The 13,197-nt window shown below is 41.1% G+C and overlaps 1 protein-coding gene across 44 annotated transcripts in view; it reads left to right on the top strand.

Annotated features, from left to right (window-relative positions):
• The window catches only part of ABI2 (abl interactor 2), a 109,260-nt gene that overhangs the window by 28,363 nt on the left and 67,700 nt on the right, over positions 1-13,197 (top strand). For 4 of the 44 annotated variants that reach the window (XM_070070351.2, XM_070070352.2, XM_070070350.2 and 1 more), the window contains exon 2: positions 9,863-9,961. The exons of the other annotated variants lie outside the window; for them this stretch is intronic. The gene's annotated coding sequence lies outside the window, so the exon portion shown is untranslated. The remainder of the gene's footprint in view (positions 1-9,862; positions 9,962-13,197) is intronic. 44 annotated transcript variants of the gene reach the window in all.

Here is a 13,197-nt window from a genome sequence, read left to right as displayed (position 1 = left end):
GGCTCCAACCTTCCTGGTTTAGGCCTCCATGATCTCCCGGTCTTATTTGCTCTTTTGATGCAGACCTGCGCAGCCTCTGTTGCTCTCCTGGGCTTCCTGTCAAGAATTTTCCACGGCTCTATGTCTGGCATGCATGTGTCTTCTCTCCTTTTTAACTATCGATTTTGCCCTGCGAGACTCAGATTGTCCTGTTGCTATACTGCCAAGTTGGGGCCTCCTGACATTATCCACAGATGCTCTGTCTTCTGGTTCACTTCCCAAATGACAAGGACAGCTGGATGTGTGCCAGTCCAAAGCCAGGAGCCTAGATCTCAATCTGGGTTTCCATGTTAAGTGGTAGGAACCCAAGCATTTGTACCATCATCTGCCACCTCCAAGGGTGCATATTAGCAGGAAGCTGAAATTGGAAATGGAGTCTGTGCTTGAACTTAGACACTCTGATATGGGTTGTTGGTGTCCCAAGTGGCATCTTAAGTGCTGTGCCAAATAATTGCCCCTTTTTAAATAAAAAAAAAATGTATTTCTCTTTTTAAAATTTAACACACACATGTTTATTGAAGAAGAAATAGAGACCTCTCATCTACTCATCCATTCCCTGAAAGAACAACAGCAGGATCCCAGAGCTCCATGTGAGTTTCCACATTGGGCAGGGACTCAAGTACTTGAGCTATTACTTGCTGCCTCCCAGTGTGTACGATAGTAGGAAGCTAGAATCGGGAATGGAGTTTGGTGGTCTAGATCCCAGGCATTCCAGTATAGAATGTGGGTATCCCACGCAGTGTATTAACTGCTGTGCCAAATGCCCATGCCTGTTACTTAAAATTTTTGTTTAATGTGATATTTTTGTACGTTTTCCTAGGGTACGGTGCAATACTTCTACAGTTAGACACAACATAAGCACATCAAGTCAGTCATTTCCACCTTCTCTCTGCCCTGTGTTTGCTGCCTACCAGCTCTCTCTGCATTTCCTTGCATGGTATATAATAGACCAGGAGGAAGCATCTAGCACCTGGCTTTGGATCGGCACAGCGTGCTGGCCACAGCGGCCACTTGGGTGGTGAACCAACAGAAAAAGGAAGACCTTTCTCTCTGTCTCTCTCTCTCTCTAACTGCCTGTCCAAAAAAAAAAAAAAAAAATTCTTGTGAACTGTAGGTACCCCCTTACAGTGGGACAGTAAAACCAGTGTCTTCTGACCATGTTTTAGTCCTGTTATCCAACCCCGCCCCCCATTCTTCCTCCTTCCACTCTTTCTAGCCTGTTGTTACCACTATTCTAAGTTTAGAATAGCTATTTTTTAACTTCCACATATGTGGAAGAATGTAGTATTTGTCTTTCTGTGTCTAGGTCATTTAACTTATCACAGTACTTTTCAGTTCCATCTGTTTAACCACAGATGTCACGATTTCATTCTTTTTTATGGCTATATAATATTTTATTACAGCTCATTTTCTTTAACTACTCATCTGTTAATGGACACCTTAGTTGATTCCATATCTTAGCTATTATGAGTGCTTCTGCAGTAGTCATGGGAGTATGAATATCTCTCTCTCTTTTTTTTTTTTTTTTTTTTTTTGACAGGCAGAATTAGACAGTGAGAGAGAGAGACAGACAGAGAGAAAGGTCTTCCTTTTTCCGTCAGTTCACCCCCCCAATGGCCGCTACGGCTGGCGCGCTGCGGCTGGCGTACTGTGCCGATCTGAAGCCAGGATCCAGGTGCTTCCTCCTGGTCTCCCATGCGGGTGCAGGGCCCAAGCACTTGGGCCATCCTCCACTGCCTTCCCAGGCCACAGCAGAGAGCTGGTGAATATCTGTTTAATATTCTGATTTACCCAAAAGTGTGATAGCTGGGTCAAAATGTTAGATCTATTTTTAATTTCTTGAAGAACCATGCTCCATAGTTTTCTCCATAATGGCCATACTAATTTACATTCCACCATTGGTGTATAAGGGTTCCCTTTCTCCATATCCTTACCACCATTTGTTATTTCTTGATTTTTTTGATAATAGCTGGGTTTTAGTATATCTTAAATATCATGTTCTACATTTTAAATATTTTTCTGTTGTTTTGTTTTTATTATGCTGTATTTTAAATAGGTTTGTGTTCTTTCACATGAAAATGAAGAATGTTCATGTGTGGGTTTTAAAAAAAGCTTTCATCTACTTGAAAGGCAGACAGAAATTGTGCATCCATTGGTTCATTCCTCAAATGCCCACAAAAAGCAAGTCTGAGCCAGGTGGAAGATAGGAGGCTCTGTCCATGTCTCCTTTGTGGGTGGCAGGGACCCAAGCACTTGAGCTGTTATCTGCTGCCGCCAAGGATGCATTTAGCAGGGAGCTGGAGCTGAAGCAGAGGAGTGGGGATTTGAATCAGCACTCTTGATATGGGATATAGGCATTGTAAGCTGTGGCCCAACCTGCTGTGCCACAGTGCCTGCTCTCATGTCTGGTTTTTTTATTTTTTTTATTTATTTTTATTTATTTTTTATTTTTTTATTTTTTGACAGGCAGAGTGGACAGTGAGAGAGAGAGACAGAAAGAAAGGTCTTCCTTTGCCGTTGGTTCACCCTCCAATGGCCGCCGCGGCCAGCGCGCTGCGCTGATCCGATGGCAGGAGCCAGGAGCCAGGTGCTTTTCCTGGTCTCCCATGGGGTGCAGGGCCCAAGCACCTGGGCCATCCTCCACTGCACTCCCTGGCCACAGCAGAGAGCTGGCCTGGAAGAGGGGCAACCGGGACAGAATCCGGCGCCCCAACCGGGACTAGAACCCGGTGTGCCGGCGCCGCTAGGCGGAGGATTAGCCTAGTGAGCCGCGGCGCCGGCCTCATGTCTGGTTTTTAATTCTAAATATTTCATGGTATAGTTGTGCCAGCTTTCCCGCTGTTGTTGAATGTTCAGATGGTCTCACTTGTGTAACTGGATGTTAAATGAGACTTTTCATGTTATCTCGTAGTTATAATGTAGGCCTCAAACTGAAAACAGCAAGCAGCAGGTACCTCTATATTTTGATAAAGGGTGTTATGTTAGATCATTCATATAAAACTTGCTGAGAGATGAGACTGTTTCTGTAATTCCTTATTCTCTGTGTGTTTATTAATGTAAATACATACATAAATAATGATTTCCTTTTAAAAAGATTAATTTATTTTGAAAGACTGACAGAGAGGGCACACTTCCTTCCACTGGGTCACTTTCCAAATGACTGCTACAGCTATAGCTCTATCCAGGTCTCCACATGGGTGGCAGGGACCCAAGCACTTCTGTCACTTTCCCAGGTACATTAGCAGGGTGCTAGATCAAAAGTGGAACAGCATGGGCTCAAACTGACACTCAGACGTGGAATGTGGCTTAACTTGCTGCACCACAACACCACCCTGAGAAAAGATTTCTTAAAAGATAGTTATAGGCCGGCACCGCGGCTCACTAAGCTAACCCTCCGCCTTGTGGTGCCGGTGCACCGGGTTCTAGTCCCGGTTGGGGCACCGGATTCTGTCCTGGTTGCCCCTCTTCCAGGCCAGCTCTCTGCTGTGGCCAGGGAGTGCAGTGGAGGATGGCCCAAGTGCTTGGGCCCTGCACCCCATGGGAGACCAGGATAAGTACCTGGCTCCTGCCTTCGGATCAGCGAGGTGCGCCGGCCGCAGCGACCATTGGAGGGTGAACCAAGGGCAAAGGAAGACCTTTCTCTCTGTCTGTCTCTCTCACTGTCCACTCTGCCTGTCAAAAAAAAAAAAAAAAAAAAAAAAAAAAAAAAAAAAAGTTGTGCTGTTTCTCTTCCTATTTCCAGCTAAATTGGGCAAGTTTGAAGAAAATCAAGTCATATAGGTGGGGGCTTTGTCTAGTGGTCAAGACGCCCTCGTTTCATGCACACATGCGGGGAGGCAGCAGGAGATGGCTAAGTAATTGGGTTCCTGCCCAAAGGAGGCCTGGATTGAGTTCCTGGCCCTCAGCCTTGGCCTGTTGCAGCCTTGGTTGTTGTGGGCATTTGGGGAGTGAACCAATGGTTGAGACCTCTGTCTTTTTCTCTCCGCATCTCAAGACAATAAATAAAACATTAAAAAAGAAAAGTACAAAAGAAAATGAACCGTAAGAATTGTCTCCTAAAAGGGCAGCAGAGGTCCACCCCTCGCTTGAGGACTGCTGCTCTCAGAAGCACCTGAGCTATGCAGCGCAGGGAGAGGATGCCTGCTGGAATGTGTGCTGCTTATGAGTTGGGGTGGTTTGGGGTGTGGGCAAAAAAAGTGTTGCCTGACTTTCCCACACGAAAGTGTGAAGTCTAAAGCCAGCTAGTGTAGAGAAAAGGGAGAAGACTGTGATGTGTGGATCTAGTACTTCCAGAGTTTGGAGAGGAAAAATTCTGAAATTCTCTCCTTTCATGAGTTTAGTGGACATAGGGTAGCTGGGAAAGATTATTTTACAAGAATCTTGCTTAAAAAACAAACAAACAAACAAACAAACAAAAAAAACACCTGCCTTTTTTGGGGGAGGTGCCCCATCCAAAGAGGCTGAGTGGTTTGTGTCTTCTAAGCTGAGGTGAAAGGGTGGAATGCCAGCCAGGAAAATGTATGTGCCACATTAGAAAGGATCTGAGCAAACCATAAAGTGCTTTACGAAAAGACATGTTTGGTGTCAGCATAGAATGTGTTGACATCAGATTGCTACAACCCAGTCACCCCAAACCTTGGACTTTTCCTCGCCTTATTGTCCTTGCTTTCCTTTCCTGTGCTCTTCCAGTCCTGGAGGAGAGAGCTAGAGGCAGCATAGTGTAAAAGGCAGGAAGAGTGGAATAGTAAAATAGAAGAATCATGAAAAAAAAAATAGTAAGTTCCTGCTTCCCTTTTTCACTTTTGTGGATTTTTTAATTTAGATCTGAGCTGGGGAATTGGAATGAAAATTGAAGTTTTGATTTAGGTTGAACTGAACATTTTAATGTTTGAGAATAAAACTGTTAATACCTGAGAGTTAATAGAAAAGCAACAAAATCTACTGGTAACATAATCCAGGAACAGAAAAATGAGACCTAATATAGCTTGGGGGTGTGAGGGAAGATTATTCATGATTATATCGTACAGAGTTCATTTTATTATATTTATGTAAATAACTGCAAAGACCAGATGTGAACAAAATGTTTGTCTATACTTTTCTCTAATTTTTTTAGCATAGTTTCCTAAAAGTGGTTTCACGGATTTTGAACGCTTTAAAGACTTAGTAAATCTCACCAAATGGCTTCCCAGAAAGATTGCATCCTGAATACATGTTAACCAGTTGTGTATGATTTTCTGCCTCACTTTAGTTTTAGCTAGGCTGGATTGCTCTTTTTAAAAAGATTTTGTAATTTAATTAACCTGCAAAAATTTGTTTTATTTTTCTTCAGTTGCCACTACACTGTAACAACCAACATTTGTCAAGTTTTTGGTGATTGCTAAATGTTTGTATGTTTTACCTTATTTAATTTGAGCAATCTTGGAGTAAATCTGTCTTCACTTTAGAGATGAAGACACTGAAGCTTAAAGGAGACTTCGCAAACTTTAATGGGCATAAAAATTGCCTATACATGTCATTAAAATCTGGATTTTAGATTCTGATTCTGATTCTGGAATTGAGCCCACAGTTCTGCATTTCAAAATTTTTTTGATTTATTAAAAAAAACTATGTGCTTTGAGAGACAAATGCTTAGAGGTTGAAAATCTTGCTCAAGGTTACACAGCTAAAAAGTAGCAGAGCCATGAATGTTGATTCCAGGCTTCAAATGTGAAATCTTTCTGTGCTATTGAAATTGAAAATTAAAGTTTTTTCTTGTGTATTACTTACCTTTTCCCATGAATTTGCTTTACTTTTATGTTTTTTCTTATGGATTTATATATGTTTTTAAACTATGTTGGTTGTATGGTTTAAAATTTATTTACTTTTTAAGAAATGCATATTTGATAAGTACAACCTCAGGAATATGGTTATTCTTCCTACCATACCCTCCCTCCCACCCACACTCTTACCCCTCTTCTTCCTCCCTCTCCCCTTCCCAGTCCCATTCTCCATTAAGGTTTATTTTCAATTGACTTTGTACACAGAAGACCAATTCTGTACTAAGTAAAGATTTCAACAATTTGTACACACATGCACACACACACACACACACACACACAAAAACTATTTGAGAACCAGTTTCACAGTTAACTCTCATAATACAACTCATTGAGGACAAGTAGACTTTAGTTTTTAGACTAAGCCTACAGAAGATTGGAAATATAAAAAGCTTATTTTGTTGCCCCTATTATTATTACTATTTTTTAAGATTTTATTTTATTTTATTTTATTTAAAAGGCATAGTTAGAGAGTAAAGGAGAGACAGAAATTTATCTGCTGGTTCACTCACCAAATAGTCACAGCTGCTGGGGTTGGGGCTGGTGCTGGGCCAGGCTGGTGCCAAGAGCCAGGAGCTTTATCTGGGTCTCTCAAGTGAGTGACAGGGGCCCAAGTACTTGGTCCATCTTCCACTTTCCCAGACACATTAGCAGGGAGCTGGGTCGGAAGCGGATTAGCCAGGACTCGAACCAATGCTCATACAATGGGATGCCAGCATTGTATGTGGTGGCTTAATCTGATCTACCACAGTGCTGGTCCCTGTCTTTGTTATTATATATGGCTCCTGCCATCGGATCAGCGCGGTGCGCCAGCCGCAGCGCGCCAGCCGCGGCAGCCATTGGAGGCCATTGGAAGGTGAACCAACGGCAAAGGAAGACCTTTCTCTCTGTCTCTCTCTCTCTCACTGTCCACTCTGCCTGTCAAAAAAAAAAAATTGCTCTCTTGTATTGATATCTTGGGTCATACATTTATTATAGTTGATGAGCCAATATTGATAGATATTAAAGTTTGTAGTTTACATGAGGGTTTGCTCTTCGTGTTGTATATTCATGGGTTTTGACAGATGATGCCCATCATTACAGTATTGTTATAAAATTCCAGTGCTCTACCTGTTCATTTCTGATTCCTTGGCAATCATGATCATTGTATTGTTTCCATAATTTTGTCTTTTCCAGAATGTTAGCAATATATACTTCAGATTCCTTTATGTCTTTCTCTGGCTTGTTAGCTCATTTCTTTTTATTGCTGAATACTATTCCCTGGTATATTATACCATAGTTTGGTCTCTGCATTTACTCTTGGAAGGAAATTTTTGTTGCTTCTGAGTTTTGGCAATTATGAATAAAGCTGCTGTAAATATTTGTATGTTGATTTTTGTGTAGATAATATGTTTTCAGCTCATCTGGGTCAATACCAAGGAAGTTAATTGCTGCATCATAAGAGTGAGTTTAGTGTTACAAGAAACTGCCGAACTCTTCTAAAGTGGTGGTAATGTTTTGTGTTCCTGAGCAATGATGAGTTCTTGCTTTTCCATTTGGTATTACTAGTTCAGGGGATTTTTGGCCTAGGATTCTATTAGGTGTGTAGTGACATCTCATTTTAATTGGCAATAAAGCCTTTCTGACTGTAATGTTGAGTGTCTTTGTATGCTTACTTGCCATCTTTAGTATACCTTTGGTGTTGTTTTGCTTGCTTCTTTTATTTTTAAAGATTTATTTGTTTTGAAAGTGAGAGTTAGAAGGTGGTTAGGAGAGGCAGAGGTCTTTTATCTGCTGGTCACGCTCCAGATGGCTGCAGTGGCCATTGCTTGGGCCAGGTTGAGGCCAAAGCCAGGAGCTTCTTCCAGATCTTCCATGTGAGTGCAGGGGCCCAAACACTTGTGCCATCTTTCACTGCTTTTCCCAAGCCGTTAGGGAGCTGGATCAGAAATCCCAGAACACAAACCAGTGCCCGTACGGGATGCTGGCATCACAGGCGGTGGCTTTACCTGCTACTCAACAATGCCAGCTTTTTTGTTTGCTTTTTGATTTGTTTTCTTGTTGCTGAATTTTAACAGTTCCTTGCATATTTTGGGTATTAATGCTTTAGCAAATATGTATTTTACAAATATTTTTCCCCATTTGTAGCTTGTCTTTTCAATATAACTGTTTTTCATTGAGTCAAAGTTTTTAATTTTCTGTATCTTAAATTTAGGTCTTTCAATTTATGAGTTTATTTTTTAACATTTTGAGTTTAATTTTTGATTTAAAAATTTCATAGTATCACTCTTAGATGTGAGAGTGGTTTTTCTTAAACATTTCTTTGTATTGAGAAAACTTTGTCCATTTGGAGATCAGATACTATAAAAAGGGCTGTCATTTATTGAGCTCTTCCCGTGTGCCAGGTTCTGTGCAGAGGTTTCAACACACATAATCTCATTTAATCCTCTGTATTTTCCACTCTCTGAAATAACTCTGGTGTCTTCATCCGTCTCCGGTCTCCAAACTTCTCTGCCCTTTTAATTCTCATGTGATTACTTTCCTCATACTTCATACATGAAATCCACTTGAATTAACTTTCATTTCCCACCTTACACATCTACAAGCCCTTTTCTATTTTCTGTAGCAACTTTTTCCATTTTCTCTTTTCCACCAAAAGTTTCTTCCCCTCTTGTCAAAGACCAGTGACTCCACTTGGGGTCTAGAGTCCATGTTCTCTGCTCTTCTTCAATATTTAGTTGCTGCACTTAAGCTCTCTTGTGTTCTCAGCCTTTCTCGTCCATTGGATCATTGATGTCAGTGTGTGGGTGTGTGCCAGTGTCTCATCCTAAAACAAGCCTTTCTTTAATCCTGTATTACAGCGGTGGGCCTATTTATTTACTTTTATGGCCATTTTTCAGATAATTATCGAAATATGCTTTCTTCACTTTTTTTTAAAGGTTTATTTTATTTATTTGAAAGGCAGAGTTACAGAGAGAAAAGAGAGGGCAAGACAGAGATCTTCAGTCTGCTGACTTCCTCACCAAATGGCTACAATGCCCAGGGCTGGGCGAGGCTGAAGCCAGGAGCTTCTGAGTCAGTCATGTGGATGGCAAGGGCCCAAACACTTGGGCCATTCTCTGTTGCTTTCTCAGGCCAGTAGCAGGGAGCTGGATCAGAAGTGGAGCAGCCAGAACTCAAACCAGCACTCATGTGAGATGCTGGCATTGCAGGCTTAACCTATTGTGCCACAACGCTTTTCCCTGTTTGGCGTTTTTTTTTTTTTTTTTTTTTTTTTTTTTTTTTTTTAAATAAAGATTTTTTTTTAATCTGGAAGCAGAATGATAGGAGTGACAGACACACACACACACACACACACAGAGGGAGTGAGAGAGAGAGAGAGAGGAAGAAAGAAAGAAAGAAAGAATATATATCTTTTATCTGCTGGTTTACTCCCAAAATGGCCACAGTGGCTGGGGATGGGCCACACTGAAGCCAGGAGCCAGGAACTCCATCCTAATCTCCCACATGGGTTGCAGTGACTAAAGTACCTGGGATATCTTCCATTGCCTTCCCAGGCTCATTAGCAGGAAGCTGGATCAGAAGTGGGGCAGCCAGGATTCAAACCTGGTACTCTGATATGAGATGATGGCGTTACAGGTGTCAGCCTACCCTACTGCACTATGCCTGTCCCTGTTCAGCCATTTTGGCACACCTCCTTTGTATTGCAGATTGTTTTCTAGGAAGTGTGATGGGTACAACATTGCTCTAGGTTGCCATACTTTAAAGATGCCAGATATATCCCATTTAATTCTAAATTTATTGAGCCCAAATATGTGTCTCAGATATGCCACCAAGTCCATTTCTCTTGTGTTCCAAGTAATACCTAAATGGTAACAGACTTAAGAGTTTAGTTTCAAATCCTTAGAAAAAATGCAAGTGATAAATAGGAATCACAAAAGTGTGATCTTACACATAATTATGGAATTCCTAGCTTTTGAGATAGCAAAGGGTTCTTTGTCAATTTTTCTGTGAATTCTGTTTTGTAGGTTACATGTGTACATGTGTAGTAAGCCATTTGTGTCTCCTTCAGTACTTTTCTGATGTATTGTGCTTAGTGTCAACACCATAATGTTGAAGCTTCATTGGTAAGTAAAAGTAGTTTTTGTTGATTTTATTGTCAGAAATGTTAGAAATCAGTCACTGATGATTTGTGAGAAGTGTGTTCATGCTGGTGAGTTCCATTTACTGTGTTAATGGAGAACCTTAGGGAAAAAAAATCTAAAGGATAATTTCAAAAATTTTTACATTCTTCATTTGGTCGTAGAGTGGGACAGTCCTAGATTGTACATTACAGTGACAATGACCCAGTGGCCTGAAAATGACTGCAGCTTTCAGTTGTTTTACAGGTTTAAAAATTTTATTTACCCAAATTATCATATCTACTGTGAATGATATACCATGAATGCATGTACCATGAATGTAGTTGTCAGTTGATTTCATTATCATAATCTAAAGGATGAGGTCAAAAATACGTATATATAGATGTACACACACAAACACAGACATACAAACAGACACATGCACACCCTGTTAAGAGATTATCATTATATCATTTTTTTTGGCTTGGTGGTTTTTGTTATAAAATATAAGTAACGTATCTAGAATATAAAATATACTTTAACATAACATAAAATTTGCTATTTTTTTTAGTTGTACAATTCAGTGGCGTTAATTACATTCACGATGTTTGTAAACTGTCACTACTATTCATTTCCAGAACCTTTTCCATCATCCTAAACAGAAATTCTCTATCCATTAAATGATAATTTTCCCTTGTTCCCTCTCATCCCGTAGACACTTCAGCTCTAATTTCTGTCCTAGTGGGTTTGTATGTACTATATTATCTCATATAAGTGGAATCACAATATTATCCTTTCACGTCTGGCTCATTTCACTTAATGTTACATTTTTAAGGCTCATCCATGTTGTAATGGGTATCAGAATTTCATTCCTTTTTAAAGCTGAACAATAGTCTGTTGTATGTGAATACCACGTTCTGTTTTCCATTCATCTGTCAACATTTAGGACCTCTCAATCTCTCTTTCTTTCTGATTTATTTTATTTACTTGAAAGGCAGAGTTAGAGCGGAGAGACAGAAAGATAAGAGATCTTCCATCTTCACTCCCCACGTGGCTGCAACAGCCAGGTCTGCGCCAGACCAAAGCCAGGAGCTTCAGCTAGGTTTCCCATGCGAATGCAGGGGCCTAGGCACTTGGGCCATCTTCTGCTGCTTTTCCAGGCCATTAGCAGGGAGTGGGATTGAAAGCAGAGCAGCCTGGATACAAATCGGCACCCATATGGGATGACAGTGCTGCAGGCGGCAGCTTTACTGACTGTGCCACACGCTGGCCCCCATTTCTACCTTTTCACTGTTGTAAGTAATTCTGCTGTGACATTGATGGATGAGTAGCTTGTTGAGTGCTTGCTTTCTTCTGATTATATGCCTACAAATGGATCTTATGGTGATTCTGTGTTTTTAATTTTTTTGAGGAACTGCCTGACTATTTTCCAAAGTGGCTGCTCCATTGTGCATTCCTAGCAGTGATGTACAAGGTTCTAGTTTGTCTACATCCTTACCAAATCTTGTTATTTTCTGGGGATTTTAATAATAACAGTTCTAATGGTATCAAGTAGTATCTCAGTTTTCAGTTGCATATTTCTGATGATATGGTCTTGAACATTTTAGTGTCCTTATTGTTCATTTGCTTATTGGAGAAATGTCTATTAAAGTCCTTTGCCCATTTTACAGTTGGTTTGTTTTTTGTTGCTTTGTAGAAGATTTTGGTAATTTCTGGTTAAACCTTTGCCAGATTTGCAAGTATTTTTCTCCCATTCTGTGGGTTGTCTTTTCACTGTATGGAGAATGCCCTTTGCACAGATATTTAATTCTGAGGAAATCCATCTTACCTAGCTTTTTCCTTTGTTGCCTGTGCTTTTGGTATTATGTCACCTCTTAAAACTTGTTTAGCTTACTATAATAATACAATATTTTAATCACATTCAAACATTTTTTTGAAGAAAAAGCATTACTGTTTTATTTCCCTAATGCTTTAACTGATGTAAAGTTTTCCCTTTTCCCTATTCATGTTAGACACATTTTTACATAATTAAATACATACTGTACATTTCATTCTTTGTAGTTCATTTCCTTAAGTGATAAACACATAGTGAAGCAATATGTGACTGTGAAATAAATATGAGAGGCAGAGGCAGAGCTTCCATCTGCTGGTTCACTCCCCAAATTCCTGCAACGCTTCGATCTGGGCCATGGCCAGAGGAAGAAGCTGGGACAATAATCCAGGTCTCCCATGTGGCAGGAATCCAGTCCTTTATATATACATTTCTTTATATAAACATTTATTTATTTGAAAGGCAGAGTTACAGAGAGGCAGAGAAAGAGGGGAGAGGTCTTCCATCCTCTGGTTCACCCCCCCAAATGACCGCAAGGGCTGGAGCTGTACTGATCCGAAGCCAGGAGCCAGGAGCTTCCTCCAGGTCTCCCACGCGGGTGCAGGGGCCCAAGGACTTGGGCCATCTTCCACTGCTTTCCCAGGCCATAGCAGAGAGCTGGATCAGAAGTGGAGCAGCTGGGACTGAAATCGGTGCCCATATGGGAAGCTGGCACTGCAGGCAGCAGCTTTACCCACTACACCACAGTGCTGGCCCCAACCTTTCCCTGCTGCTTCCCAGGGTTGGAATTGGTGGGAAGCTGGAATCAGGAACCAAACCATCATTGAACTCAAGCAGTCTGATGTTGGATGCAGGGGTCGTAACTGTTAGGCTCAAAGCCTGCTCCCCTATCAACATTTTTAATGATTGCATAGTAGGCTGAGCTAACTTATTATTGCATGTTTAGCCTTTTAACCCTTCACTCCCTTTTTTGTTGCTTATTTCTTAGTACTTTCCTCTGTTTTAAGATTTATTTATTTTCTGAAAGATAGAGGAACAGAGGAAGTGAACCAGTGGATAGAATATCTGAGAGAGAGATTCCAAAAGTCCGCAACTGCCAGGAACCTAGAAACTTCATGTGGGACTCCTCCTACATGGGCGGCAGAGGCTCAGATATGTGGGCCATCTTCCACTGCCTTCCCAGGTGCATTAGGAAGCAGCTGGATGGGAAGCAGAGCACAGCAGAGCAGCTGGGACCCCAACTGGCACTTGAATGTGGGCTGCTTGTGTTGCAAACAGTGGCTTAATCCCTGTACCACAGTGCCAGCCCCTGAGTGTAGGGCTCCCCTTCTTATTTGCCAGCATCAACCCCAGAACATCAAGTTGAGAAGCAAGTTTAAATTTTCTCCTTAGAGACTGCGATAAGGCCTGA

The sequence above is a fragment of the Oryctolagus cuniculus genome, chromosome 3, assembly GCF_051225735.1.
Source record: "Oryctolagus cuniculus isolate XC-2025 breed Fujian yellow rabbit chromosome 3, ASM5122573v1, whole genome shotgun sequence".
NCBI lineage: Eukaryota > Metazoa > Chordata > Mammalia > Lagomorpha > Leporidae > Oryctolagus > Oryctolagus cuniculus.
This window is presented reverse-complemented; position numbering and strand designations above follow the sequence as displayed.